The following is an 11,510-nucleotide window of genomic DNA, read 5'->3' as shown; positions in this document are numbered from 1 at the left end:
GCCTTTTGTAGAGATTGGTTGGTAAATAAAAATTATTTAAGTTTGTTTTATCATGGAATATTTTCTTTCTGGTTAATTTTAAAATGATAGTTTCCTTAGGTATAGTAAAGTCTGTAAAACATCCTTCTAGGCACTTCTTGCTTTCAGAGTCTTTATTGAAAAGTTCAGTATTTCTCTAATGGATCTGCCTTTATGTATTACTTGTTATTTTTTCCTTGCAGCATTTATTATCCTTTCTTTATTCTGTACATTTAATGTTTTGATTATTATTGTTCACGGGGAAATTCTTTTCTGGTCCTGTCTGTTATTCTGTAGGCTTCTTATACTTTGATGGAAATCTATTTTGTTCTTTTGCCTGGATTCTCCTTACTCTCATGCTATTTTTCCTGGCTCTGGTGGTCTCATATTTCCTGGATGTTTTGGGACTGATTTTTTTTTTTTTAAGATTTAACATTGTGTTTGATTGAGTTATCCATTTCTTCTACCTTCTCTTCAACATCTGAAATTCCTTCTTCTATGTCTTATGACTTTCTGAGGTTTTCTTTTATATTTTATAACATATTTTCATTTTAATTTCAGTTTGGATTTTCTTTAGTGCTTCTATTTTTTTTTTTTCCGAGACAGGGTCTCTCTGTGTAGCCTTGGCTGTCCTGGACCCGCTTTGTAGACCAGGCTGGCCTCGAACTCACAGCGATCCGCCTGCCTCTGCCTCCCGAGTGCTGGGATTAAAGGCGTGTGGCACCACACCTGGCTTTTTTGTTGTTGTTGTTGTTAAATTCTAGTTCAATGTCTTGAATTGTTCTCATCATTTCATTTAACTTTTTGCTTGTATTTCTGCAGACTTATTTAAGTGATTCTGTCATACGCTATTAAGGTTACTTCCAGAGTTATCTTCCTATTCCTCTAAAGGCCAGGCTAGAAAAACTCCATTTTGTGCTAGGCTTCCATCTTAGTACCTAGTAACTGTTTGCCTTAGACTCAAAGTTCCAGAAAGATGAGTTAGTAGAAAGGAATCTTGACTCATTGACCACTATCTATTTATGTAGAACGGCTATGATAAAATGTGATAAGACTAACTTCTTTTTGGCGTTTGTAACTTACATAGATACCATAAGGTTGCTTTGAGTCACCACTTAAACTCTGCAGAACAGACAAGTTTTTGCTTGGTTCCATAGACATTGAAGGTCTTCTTCTGGTTTCTGCTTTTTAAAAAATCTTTCCCCAAACCTCTCCTTCACAACATGTATGGGATTCTGCTTTAAGGCTGTCATCTTCCTGCTAACAGCCAGCCAAAAACTATTTTAATTAAAATTGGATTGAGTCTATGGCTTTTTCCCCAGGGGTTACAAACTCCACAACCTTCTTCCCTGAATAGTCTAGGCATATTGGAACCTTAGGGGATCTTCACAAACTCTTTCTTTACTAAAGGACTTTTTCTATAGGCTCTGTGTAGCTTATTTTGTTTTCTTTTAAGTGTTAGCTCAAACTTCAATTCTTTGGAAGATTTTTATGGATATCTAATTCCTTATTTCATTTCTTTATTTCCTTAGAGTACTGTGCACTATTAAAAAAAACTTTCTGAGTTATTTATTCATGCTACACTCACAGACTCCTACAATATATGACTGTAGGCTCTGAATAATATTTATTGAATCAATGAACAATCAAGCCATGGCTACCAAAACAGAAAGGCAAAATTTTAATTATGTAATAGAAATCATACCACAAAGATATTCTCCTGAACATAAAGTTTATTAGAAACAAAGCATTTCCCCTTTACTTTTATTCATTTTTTTTTTCTTGAGATAAGTTTCAATGAGTAGCCCAAGGAGGACTGGAGTTGAGAATGCTCCCACTTCAGCCTTTTAAGTATTAAGATTACACATGTATGCTGTCAGTGCAAAAAAAAAAAGTTCTTATTCTAAAAGGAGCAGATGATTTCTTGTAGAGCCATTTTGAGTAACCATGGCCCAAGATCATGGATTTAGGTTATCCCAAATTCCATTTTCCAGTGTAGAAGCAGTTTCATGAATTTTACTGATTTACAGAATAATATAAGAAATTCAGAGTGAGTTTAAAGAGACAGTCATTTAGAACCATATGGGGAAGCTTTTCTATAGACTTAAGGTGTTATCTGATAAAGTCACAGGATGTTAGATCCAGGGAGAGGTGGTCAAGGAATGGCTCTGATGGAGGCTAAAGCTAGCCCGAGATACAGTTATAAGATTCTGGGCCTGTAATATTACAGTCTTTCTATAGTAGTGAAGGTCTAATTAGTAAATAAGAGCCTGTAAACACAGCTTCTCAGTTCTTGTTCACTGTGCTACCATACCTGATAGTTTGCTTTTTATAATGAAGTAAAAACCAGTATACCCTATCCTAGATAATTTTTAAAATTCCAAAAGAGGAAAAACAAAGTTTAAAACTGTCTGAAATATTGGTATGCAAATGTTGGTATAAATGTATTTTAGTCTCTTATGTGCTTTAAATTTTCTAGCACCCTGAAGGATGGTGGAATCCATGCAGGATCCATCCAGATGTCTGGATTCAGATACATCTTTAGAAGAGCCCACCACCATGTAGCTTTTATTCTATAGCTATATTTTGATGGCTGTCAGTCATCTGACTAGAAGGGCTTAGCTTTGATGAGATCACTGACTGAGTACATACTGACAAAATTGGAAGAAACTACCTGAAAGGGAGAGGTTCAACATTCTGCTATCTTTTGAGTTCATTCTTAATACACAGTAGAATAGAGAAAAGAAGAGCATAGAGAAACCTCTGGCTCTGGCTATCAATTAAGATGATTTTCCTTACATTGGAGAACTATTTTGTGTTTGTTAAGTTTGCAAGAATGGTTGTATAAAACTAAATCATGATCAAGACAAATTGCCAATACAAGAATCTACTTATAGAATCAGGAAAAAGTATCCACAAAACAGCTCTGATTTGAACTGAAATTTTGCTGAGAAAGCTTCTTAAGTTCTGTTTTGTTGTCTACATACATCTTATTTATCAAATAATAAATATGCAGTTTAGTAGTGAATATGTATTAACCCCAATGAATAAGCAAATACAGTGTATATAAGTGTAGCCAAAATGTTACCATATGTAGTATTACCTTGAAATGTGTTGCAGAAAAATACACAATTTTAACTACACACATATTTTATGATTTAAAAAGCTACTGTGATATAGAACTTGTAAAAATTCATTGTGATGACATGTAAAGTAAAGTGAACTGTCTTTTTAAAGTTTCAAATTCATGTTTTAGAATGTATAGGACTGCCCAAAGACAAACTTCCTAATATCCATTTATACTAGGAAAAATTTGCTTGCTCTTTTTTAGTTTGACAGATGGCGAAACCAAAATGGGACTTCATATTCTAAGAACTCTGTGTGAAAATTATCAAGAAGAGGAAAGTAAGTCCATGTGTATCTACAAAATATTTTATGAGCTATTGTGCTACCAAACTTTTTGCTTCCTTTTCTAACTTTTCCTCCCTTGGCTGACAGGAAGTCCAGTCCCATTCCCTCCCCTGCTCATTGATGGACTGTAAGCTGTTTTGTTGACATATCAGGGAAACAATTGGGGAGTCGAGTTTATACCACATTTAGACAGGAAACTAGAATTTAAACCACACAATAACCTTATGCCTACACGCTCTACTATCTATATGACTGAGACCACCCCAGATCCTTAGCCCTTAAACCAGAGACCCCCATCTTCAGCTGTACTATGCAAAAGAGTTTTGATGTATTCAAGTTTTTTTAAAAACCAAATTATACTGTACTTAAATACATCTAAAATAAACTACCTGGGGTAAGACTCTAGAAGTTTGAACCAGCACTGGCTACATAAGTTGTGCTGAACTGGATTTACTTCTTACCTCACACAGGTCATTTCTCTGCCTGCTGTAGCATTTGTGGGGCCACCCACAGAGGATTGCTGTTTATTGGCTTGCTCTGGTCATTCCTATAGCACCCAGGGCCAAAAGCACAAGGGTGGAACTGCAGACAGTGAGCTGGGTCTTTCCAATGAATCATCAACCAAGAAAACATACCACAGGGCAATATGGAGGAGGGATTTACACAATTTAGTTTCCCTCTTCCAAAATGACTCTAGATGGTGTCAAGCTGACATGAAACTATTTGGCACAACAGCGTCGTGTTTGTTCATCCACCGAGGCTGATGGGAGATCATCTTGTTATCCAATGAAACTCCAGTAGAGTGCATGATATATCCATGTTAGACAGTACGGGGCATTATTAAAGTTCTATGTTCATCCAGGATAGAGAACAGAAACATTATTTGTACAGAAGGAGGAATCTGAATTATAAAAATATTAATGAGCAAAGACAATGTGAAATCCACTCAAAGGGAACTCTTCATGCATGTTCCTGAGGGACACACTATACTCATGATAGTATCATTTTCTGCCTAATCTCTGTTGAGAAACTTTATTTATGGTCAGAGTAATGTTTAGTTTTAATTGTCAATTCTTAGAATTGACTACTTGGAAAAATTTCATTGAAGGGCTCTCTACGTCATGTTGATTTCTGGGCATGACTGTGGGAGTTTATAGTGATTATGATAAATGAAGTGGAAGTACCCACCCTGAAAGTGGGCAGCTTCATTTTATGGACTCGGCCATACAGTGAATGAAAAGGAGACTGTGACCCCAGGACTAAGGAGTGTGCATGCATTGCTCTATCCTTGGTTGTAGATGAGGTGGGTCCAATCTATGTAAGCCACTACTTCTGCCTGTTGTATAGTCCCTGTGTTAACAAGACTTTTTGAAGAAAAATATGAGTCTTTAAAGTCTGATTAAATGATTAGGACTTCAGTGATGTGGAGAAGTTGTGGGACCAGAGTCCAAGTACAATTTATCTTAGGCTAAATTTAGCTGCCTAAAGGGTCATTCCTTGTCCAATTCTATGTCAGACCTAACGTCATGATGAGCAGATGAAAAATGTTGGAGTATATTAACTTAAGAAAATCCAGTTCTCCTCCAACCAAAGTACTAAGAATGCTATCAAATAATACAGGAGGCCTATACTTGAGATTTCTCAGCTTGGTTGTAACCTAGCTGTTTTGGTGTTTCTACAAATATATTTGAAAAAAAAACATTGATTCATGACTTTCTTTGTTCTGTTAATATTAAAAATTTATAAAACTGAGAATTAGAACAAAAAATTTGGAGTAACCTAAATCTGTGTTCTTAGGCCATGGCTTTGGAATAAACTCTTATTCCTTTTGACATGAGAGCTGTTTTTTACATTAATATCTACTATGATGGACTATACCCTGGAACTATGCATCAAAATAAACTCTTCCTCCCTCAAGTGGCTCCCACTAGCTTATTTTATCGCAACATCATGAAAGGCAGATGGCTGTGATTTGTTGCCCTGTCTTATGTTGCCACTATCCCTAGAATGGAACTAACTGTACATATACCCAAAGAGTACTCTTATTCATTGGATTTTAAAATGCCCTGAGCCTCTGAATAAGAGTGTTAATCTTTTTTAAAAAATTGTAAAGAAGTGATATAAAAATATTTTGTTGTATAAAATATGTGGAAAATACAACATAAAGTATGTATGATTCAAAGTTAAAATTCCAGTGAGTATAACTATTTGAATCAATGCATAAATCTACTAAACTTGCAAAATCTATTAGCTACCAAACACCTAATACAACAATACAGTACTAATGCTATCACCAACTTGCAGGTAAAATATCGACCAAGAGAATTTGAATGACACAAATTCCCAAGTTAGCAGGCAGGTTCCGTAAATCCACAAAACCAAGGAAAACTGTTTCACTATTATCTGGACAGAAGGAACAACATGTTAAAGTTTTATGGTTATTTCTCTTGTGTCATTAACAGAACTAAATAATAAATGATTGTGTTTAGAGAAAGATCTCTAAGTTTTGTTTAATAATTTATGGTCTGGTAATGATATGAGTAATTATACACATATATTATTCAACCATAATAACCCCGTTGGAGGTACAAACTGTCCAAGGCTCATATTGCAGCACTGCAAACAGAGGCTGAGAGAAAAAAAAGAGTAGCACACCCTGGCAGCCAAGATTAGCAGCCAAGGATGTCTTTGGAGCCTGTGCCATAAGCTTTATTTTCCATATCTGTTTAGCAAGGGCTAGTTTACCAGGCAGCAGGCAGCAGGCAGCACTGTGACTGGCACTAATGTGTTCAACTCATTTCTTTGTAAAAAATTAAAAAAGCAGAAGGATTCCTAGTCTTCATTTTACAATTAGAGGCACCAGCACTCCCAAGTGTCCAGTAAGTTTGAGTTATCAGCAGAACATTCTTTTTTAAAATAATTTTTTAATTAATTTATTCTTGTTACATCTCAATGGTTATCCCATCCCTTGTCTCCTCCCATTCTTCCCTCCCTCCCATTTTCCCCTTATTCCCCTCCCCTATGACTGTTACTGAGGGGGACTTCTTCCCCCTCTATATGCTCATAGAGTATCAAATCTCTTCTTTGTGGCCTGCTATCCTTCCTCTGAGTGCCACCAGGCCTCCCCATTCAGGGGACGTGGTAAAATATGAGGCACCAGAGTATGTGTGAAAGTCAGTTCCCACTCTCCACTCAACTGTGGAAAATGTCCTGTCCATTGGCTAGATCTGGGTAGGGGTTTGAAGTTTACAGCCTTGTCCTTGGCTGGTGCCTTAGTTTGAGTGGGACCCCTGCACCTAAATCTGCCTATCATAATGTTCTTCTTGTAGGTTTCTAGGATCCTCTGGATCCTTCTACTTTGCCATTCTCCCATGCTTCTCTCATCTAGAGTCCCAGTAGGTTGTCCTCCACACTGTCCCAGTTTCCTGGTTAGTGAAGGCTTTCATTGGACATGCCCCTTGGGCTAGTATACAGGTATAAGTGAGTATGTACCATTTGACTCTTTCAGCAGGACATTCTTACTCTAAACATACATTACAGAGTTCATAGCTCCAACAGACATGGAATTCAGGCCCATGAACAACTCTTATCACAATCGTTGGGTTATACATATTCTCTCCAGTTTCTTTCTGATTTGAACATGTTTTTGACATCATGTTATGGGAAAATTGATTCTCTCCTTCAAATATCCTTGCATTGTGGTTTGGATGTAAAATGTTCTCCATAAACCCATGTGTTTGAGCATTTGGCCATCAAATTGTAGCACTGTTGTATGAAGTTAAAGGGTAGGCCTAGCTGTAGGGAGTAGACATTTGGGGAGCAATGATCTTGATGTTTAAAGATTGACCCTGCTCCTTTTCTGACCTTTGTTTCATTGTCCACTGAGGTGAGAGCAGTTACCTCATTCTACCACCGACTATGTATCCAACCTTTGAAAACAGCCTTGTGGTTGTTTCCCACAAATCTCAGTCAATATAAACTCTTCCTTTAAATCGGTTTTTGCCTGTAATTGATCACAGTGCTATGAAAAAGAGCTAACACAACACTGCTGCCAAAGCCTAGGATCTTTGCTTTGTTGTGGGAAACCTGACCACGTAGTTCTTAAGCATTTGGAGCTCCAAGTGAGGGAAGAGTTTAGAGCTGTGGAGTAGCCAAACAATAGTGCTGTAAGCTATTTTCTCTGAATTGGAACATTCACTACTAGATGGAGGCTTATAGCACTTGGACAGTAAATAAAGTATCCAGGACTCAAGAAGTAAATGGAATTTACAAAGTCAGGAGATTGCTGAAATTACAGAATTCATAAGACCCCTACACAAGGTTATATAAGTAGTAATAGTCCTCAAAGAGAAGCATCTTTGAGCATCAGGGATCTCCAACAATGCTGATTTTAAGAGTCATTACCCTTTCTGGTGAGAGACTATGCACAGGTCCCATGGTAGGCAGACAGAAAAGGAGAGAGGCCATGGCTAGGTAATAAATGCTGAACATCCAGGATAGCTAGCTTCTTCCTCACCCTCCTGTCCTGAGACAAATGCTTGACATTTAAAACAAAGTCCCTGGGGGCTGGAAAGATGGCTTAGAGGGTAAGAGCACTGGCTGCTCTTCCAAAGGCCCTGAGTTCAATTTCCAGCAGCTACATGGTGGCTCTCAACCATCTATAATGAGACCTGGTGCCCTCTTCTGGTGTTCAGATGTACATGCAGACAGAACACTGTATACATAATAAACAATTAAATCTTTAAAAAAAAATACCAAAAGACAAGTTCCTTGTAAGCTTTTATTTCCCCAAGTCAGGTCCCCTGCTGATGGATTAACAGGTTCAAGGCCTGATCATGATAGGTAACTTTTGAAAACTCTTGAAAAAAAGGTCTGGGTCTCATCAAATTACAAGAGTTTTCAAGAGCCCAAAGAGTTGTGGGCCAATAAATCATCCTATCATTCTTCAAACTAACAAGTCCTAAATTAGGGGAGAAAAAAATTTTCAAAGACATAAAACCAACCAAGTGACCAACCAACCAACCAAAACCAACCCAACTTTGGAGAAGAGACTGAAGTTTTTAGGCTTCCAGAGTCCGCCCACCACCCTCCCACCCTCACCCCACCCCATTACCCCCTTGTTTTTCAGAGAGTCTTTTTCTCTATGTCTACTGCATGTGTGTATTTCCTCACCCCAATAAAAGCCATTGTTCAACTGCTGATTCTGTCTCATTCTGTGATCAGTGTTGGGGATTTCTCTGATGCTACCTGTTGCACTGGATTTTTTTTTCCATTTAATTCTTTAGCTGGCAGAGAAGGTGTACCTCATTAAAACTCCTGGACTGCCTCACTAGTAGGTGGTTTACTGGGATACAACTACCTTTGAGTCTTTCATGACTCTATAGGTAACCCTTCACCCATACTGTAAGCAATAACCAAATCACTCACAAGGTCACAAAGCTAGACCTGGTGAGTAGACATTTTTTTCATGTATTCCCAAGAAGCCATATAACACCTAAAATATTGTAAGTAGTGTTCAGTGGACCATTGTGGTAGAAAGAGGAAAGCCATCCCATGGACTCACCATATTTTGCTTCATGGCTCACTTAGAAGTGTGTAGAAGTTGCTGTGTGTTCCCACCATACTGTCCCCAGCTGTGATGGACTGTATTCTCTGAGTTGTGAGGCTAAATAAACTCTCCTCCCTTATTTTGCTTTTTATTGACTATTTACTCTCAATAAAGAAAATAACGTACTGCTCTCTGACTTTGGCACTGTTTGAGCATGAATTTCAAAGTTTTCAAATAAATGAAACAAATAGAAATTTTCTTGTCAAGGGCTTATGAATGTTGTGCTATTTATACTTTTCTCTGGAGCACTGTGCTCCAAATAGTGATGTGTGCAGAGTCTGTGGAAGGGCTGCACATCTCTGTCTTCCTTTTCTTCTTCCTCCAAAAGACACCTGCACATTTGCCTTGAGTCTGACAAGCTAAAGAAAAGTAGCAAGGACAATGTAGAAGGCCAGTCTTGTTGGTTTTCCCTCTAAATAAATGTAGAAGCTCCTCAGAGGACTTTAATTAAGTGTCTGTGTAAGAATGCTGAAAAGTACAGCAGAGAATCGATTTTTCATATTTGAGAGATTAAATGAAATATGTAGTGAATGGTAAATATAGTGATGTACCTTATTTAGAAATCATAATATGTGATAAAATAATAAAATATAATGAAGAAAGAAGGTATGTAAACTATGGTAAGATTTTTGTGCTTGACAATTAGGGAAGAGAGAAGTATGGCCATAATTTTCTTCAGGTGTTTTACTTGTTTACTGTTTTATTTTTTAGAAAGTCTGCTTCTTTCATGTGATCCAGAACCCCACATATTGTTATAATATGATGAAAAGTATATTCATATTCTATATGATGTCAACATTGCAGCAAAGTTAGTTTTGTAGATCATAATTGGCTTCGTGGTTCTAGAATCAGCTGATAGCCTGGACCGAAAATAGTTCAGAATTCGTTGGCTTACTACATAGGATGGCTATTTTTATCACCACAGAAGAGGAAGTGAGCACATGAAAGAGAAGTGAATAAAGACAACTTGACTGATTACAGCTCACATCTGTCTTGTATGAGCATGGAAGGAACAGCTGGCTTGTAATTTGATGAGGCCCAGACCTTTTTTTCAAGCATATGTATCAAGTTGGGAGTCACTATTAGCAGAATTTTAGTCTCAACTTAAAATATGTACAGAGGCACCTTTTGGTTTATCAATTCTTCTCAAAGAGGTCAAAGAGATATGCTTTACTAAAAGGCAGAAATTCATATAAAATTGATTTCAAACTTGATTCTTAATTTTAAAGAAATTTCCAATAATATTTTAAAATTTTCTATGCATTTTATTTTAAAACTAAACTTTATTATAAAAACAGTGTAAATAAAAGTCATTTATGATGTGTAGTTTTTTTAAAAAATATCTTTATGAATGATGGTTGGTGGCAAGTGAGTAAGGGCTAACTTCATTGTTCCCAGACCTAGATTTTTGTTATAGGTCTACTTTGTATGTGGAGATATTACTCAGAATTATATTCAACAGGGAGTTGAAAATGGTTCAAGATATATTAATTTATAGTGTGACAATTTGAGGTTTGAAATTTTAAAGTTTTTGGTTCAAGGCTGTAATTTGAAAACTGTCTCACACTACGGGCATAGGATTTGCTCTGCCGTGTCAGAAACTATCGACCCATGAGATGGAGTAGGAGGCCCCTGTGATGCTTGCAGGTGCACCCTCCTCAACCTCACATATAGTGTGCTATGTCCTTCTCTTTCAAAACTGATGCTTGACTCTTGTTTTATTCTGGAATGTATGATTACATGGTTGAATTTTTCTGCTTATATAAACATATTTTCTTCAGTTAGTTGTATATTGCTGGCATTTTCTCACATAATTAAATGTCTATAAACATATTTTAATGTTTGTGAATTATTACATATACTGAATAATCTTCTCATTGGAAATTAATGTTTTTATTGATCTAATAAATGATGCTCTAATGAGCAATTTTGTCAATATCTCTGACTATTCTCTCAGAATAAGCCTCTACAAGTCGACTTCAGAGTTAAGGATGTCAGACTTGTAAACCTCCGTATGTTCTACTAAACTTCTCTCTGTAAATGCTGCCAATTTTAGTCTCATAATAAAATAACAATTCAGAATCTGAATTGATGGTGTTAAATGTAGCCCTTTGTCTCACAAGAAAGGAAAAATCCACTTTATTATAACATTTTTGTTTGTTGATAACTTAGCTATTAGAAGCTCATACATAAATGATTACATAATTCAAAGACTTTTCTTCTCAAATCCATGGGAAAATATATCAACAAAAACATATAAGTGAACGTGTTCTATGTATTATTATTGATCAGTTAAAAATTTAAATTATATAGCATGCACTAAAGAGTGAGAATGCTTGTAACCCTAGTGGCATGCAAGCATGTCTCTGTCATGTGCACAAGTGTAAGAGCTTCAAAGTGTAAAGAGAATCTGATACTTGACTGCTGCATTTAAGACACATTACAGCTCGCAATTCAAGCACTAACAGCTGCT

Source organism: Acomys minous, assembly GCF_964271855.1.
Source record: "Acomys minous genome assembly, chromosome: 1".
NCBI lineage: Eukaryota > Metazoa > Chordata > Mammalia > Rodentia > Muridae > Acomys > Acomys minous.
Note: the sequence above shows the minus strand (reverse complement) of the source record.